Source organism: Solanum tuberosum, unplaced genomic scaffold (genome assembly GCF_000226075.1).
Source record: "Solanum tuberosum cultivar DM 1-3 516 R44 unplaced genomic scaffold, SolTub_3.0 scf00683, whole genome shotgun sequence".
Lineage (NCBI taxonomy): Eukaryota > Viridiplantae > Streptophyta > Magnoliopsida > Solanales > Solanaceae > Solanum > Solanum tuberosum.
In genome coordinates this window covers 187835-191034 of record NW_006239602.1, presented here as the reverse complement: position 1 = coordinate 191034, position 3200 = coordinate 187835, and positions in this window count along the sequence as shown.

The window sequence follows — 3200 nt, the reverse complement described above, 5'->3', positions numbered from 1 at the left end:
TGCTGATTCTTTGAGCAGGTTATCTATGGGTAGCACCACCCATATTGAAGAAGGAAGAAGAGAGTTAGCAAAAGATATGCACAGACTGGCATGCCTGGGAGTCAGACTTATAGATTCCGCAGAAGGAGGAATACCAGTGGCGAATGGGGCCGAGTCATCACTAGTGTCAGAAGTGAAAGAGAAACAAGATCAAGATCCCATCTTGCTTGAGTTGAAGGCAAATGTTCAAAAGCAAAGAGTACTAGCTTTTGAACAAGGGGGAGATGGTGTATTGAGGTATCAATGCAAATTGTGTGTAACTATGGTAGATGGACTTCAAGAGAGAATTATGGAGGAAGCTTATAGCTCTAGATATTCCATTCATCCAGGTTCCACCAAGATGTATTGTGATTTGAGAGAAGTTTATTGGTGGAATGGCATGAAGAAGGGCATTGCAGAGTTTGTTGCTAAGTGTCCAAATTGCCAACAAGTGAAGGTTGAGCACCAAAGGCCCGGTGGTTTAGCTCAGAGGATAGAACTTTCGGAGCAAAGACCCGGTGGTTTGGCTCAGAGTATAGAGCTTCCGGAATGGAAGTGGGAGATGATCAATATGGATTTCATCACAGGGTTGCCAAGGTCTCGCAGACAGCATGATTCTATTTGGGTGATTGTCGACAGAATGACAAAGTCAGCCCATTTTCTACCGGTAAAGACTACCCATTCGGCAGCAGATTATGCCAAGTTGTATATTCAAGAGATAGTGAGACTTCATGGAGTCCCAATCTCCATTATTTCAGATAGAGGTGCACAGTTTATTGCACAGTTCTGGAAATCTTTTTAGAAAGGCTTGAGTTCAAAGGTGTTCAGAAAGGCTTGGGTTCCAAGGTGAACTTGAGTACTGCCTTTCATCCTCAGACCGATGGGCAAGCAGAGCGCACTATTCAGACTTTAGAAGATATGTTGAGGGCTTGTGTAATCGATTTCAAAGGGAGTTGGGATGATCACCTACCTCTCATTGAGTTTGCCTATAACAACAGTTATCATTCTAGCATCCAGATGGCTCCATACGAAGCTCTATATGGGAGAAGATGTAGATCTCCTATTGGATGGTTTGAAGTTAGTGAAGCAGGGTTGATAGGACCAGATTTAGTTCACCAAGCTTTGGAGAAGGTGAAAGTGATTCAAGAGAGGTTGAAAACGGCACAGAGTCGTCAGAAATCCTACACCGATGTTAGGAGAAGGGCGTTAGAATTTGAAATAGACGATTGGGTATATTTGAAGGTTTCACCCATGAAGGGGGTTATGAGGTTTGGTAAGAAGGGGAAACTTAGTCCCCATTATATTGGACCTTACCGCATAGTCAAGAGGGTTGACAATGTAGCTTATGAGTTGGAGCTACCACAGGAACTAGAAGCGGTTCATCCGATTTTTCACATCTCCATGTTGAATAAGTGCATAGGCGATCCTTCATTGATCCTACCGACTGAAAGTGTTAGGATCAAGGATAGCTTATCTTATGAGGATATTCCTGTTCAGATTCTAGACTGCCAAGATCGTAGGTTGAGAACGAAAGATGTAGCCTCAGTCAAGGTCCTTTGGAGGAACCAATTTGTTGAGGAGGCTACTTGGGAAGCCGAAGAGGACATGAAGAAGAGATATCCACATCTCTTTGAATCCGGAGGAAATGTAGATTAAGGTACTAATTTCCTTCCTAGTGCTCTTTTAATTATAATGCGCATGTTGTTGTTGTTGTTTGCATGGTTGCTTGGGTGTTGAGTTGATGTTACCCCCTTAGCTTAGTAAGAGTAACCTCATTTGAGGACGAATGTTCCCAAGGAGGAGATATTGTAACATCCGGCAATGTGAAATGGCTATGGAGAGGCTTAAGAATTTGAAATTTTCATTTTTGGATTGAATTTTGAAAGTCTGGAAATTTGGCTAAGTATGGGAAAAAGGTGAGTTTTGGCCAACTTTTAGCAGTCATAACTTCTAGCTCAGGATGAGTTAGGTGTATTTCCAGTTATGGTTACAAATTTCGTGGAATAATCTTTCCAACGCCACCAAGTTTGCTCGATTCCGAGTTCGTATGAGCGAGTTATGCCCTTTGAAAGTTGGGCAGTTGGCAGGGAATCCGTCCGAAAATTTTAAGGGCATTTTGGTCTTTTCCCTAGCCATTTCTTTTGGGGTTATATTGTTGTGTTAGGTTTATTTCAGATCATTTTTGTCCCATTTTAAAAGAGTGAGAGCTAGGGCTTGAGAGTGAAGAGGAGAAGAAGAGGAGAAAGAGAAGATCAAGCAATGGATATCGTCGGGGGTGATCCCTACTAGGTATGTGAGTCATAGTGTTGGGTGATTCTTTCCCCCACACACCAAACTCTTTTATTTTCAAGAAAAGATTTAGTTGTGGTTGTTGAAATCTTGTGGTGATGTTTGTTGAAGTTGTAGTTGTGTGGTGTTGAGGTTATTGTTGATTTGGGACATGTTTCTAGTGGTGTTTTTGAATTGAATCTATGGTATGTTGAGAGATTTTAGGATCCTTAGTGTTTGGGGTTGAAACCCTTGAAGTAAGGGTGGTTTAGAGTTGGAAAAAGAGGGAGAAAAAGTCGAGTTTTCTGGGCGAGGGGTTGGCGCGTCGCGCCTGCCAGCACGCCCAAAAGGGGTTCTGAACTTTCCCCCTTGGGGCGCCGCGCCTAGCAGAGCGCCAGCAGGCCCCCTCTGAAGTTTTAGGGCTGGCGCTCCGCGCCTTGCAGAGCACCAAGGACGCCAAGTTCCCCCCATTCTTTCCACACTTTCTCATGCATGTTCCATGGTATTGTACCTATGTTTCATAGTTGTTTCTGACACTCCAAAGTACGTCTAAACATCAAGAACTCATCCATAACATGTGATCAAACACCTTGAATCCATAAATCCAATTCGAGGAGAGCTAGTTTCTAAGCCAAGTGAAGTCAAGAGTTAAGCCTAGAAGTTAAGTAAGTCAAAGCAGGTTCTTCAAAGTTGTTCAAGAGTCTTTAGCGAACGTCTTAACTTCATTTCAAGACTCAAGTTTCAAGTCAAGTAAAGAGTCTCAAGTTTCAAGTTAAGTCAAGAACATAAAGTTGAGTTCATTTCTCAAAGTTATTAGGGAACTATGTATTCCCAAAGAAGTTTTAAAAGAAATGTTTTCAAATTTAAACAAGATTGGAAACTGAGATTTCCAAAGGGCCTTCGGGCTAGTTTTT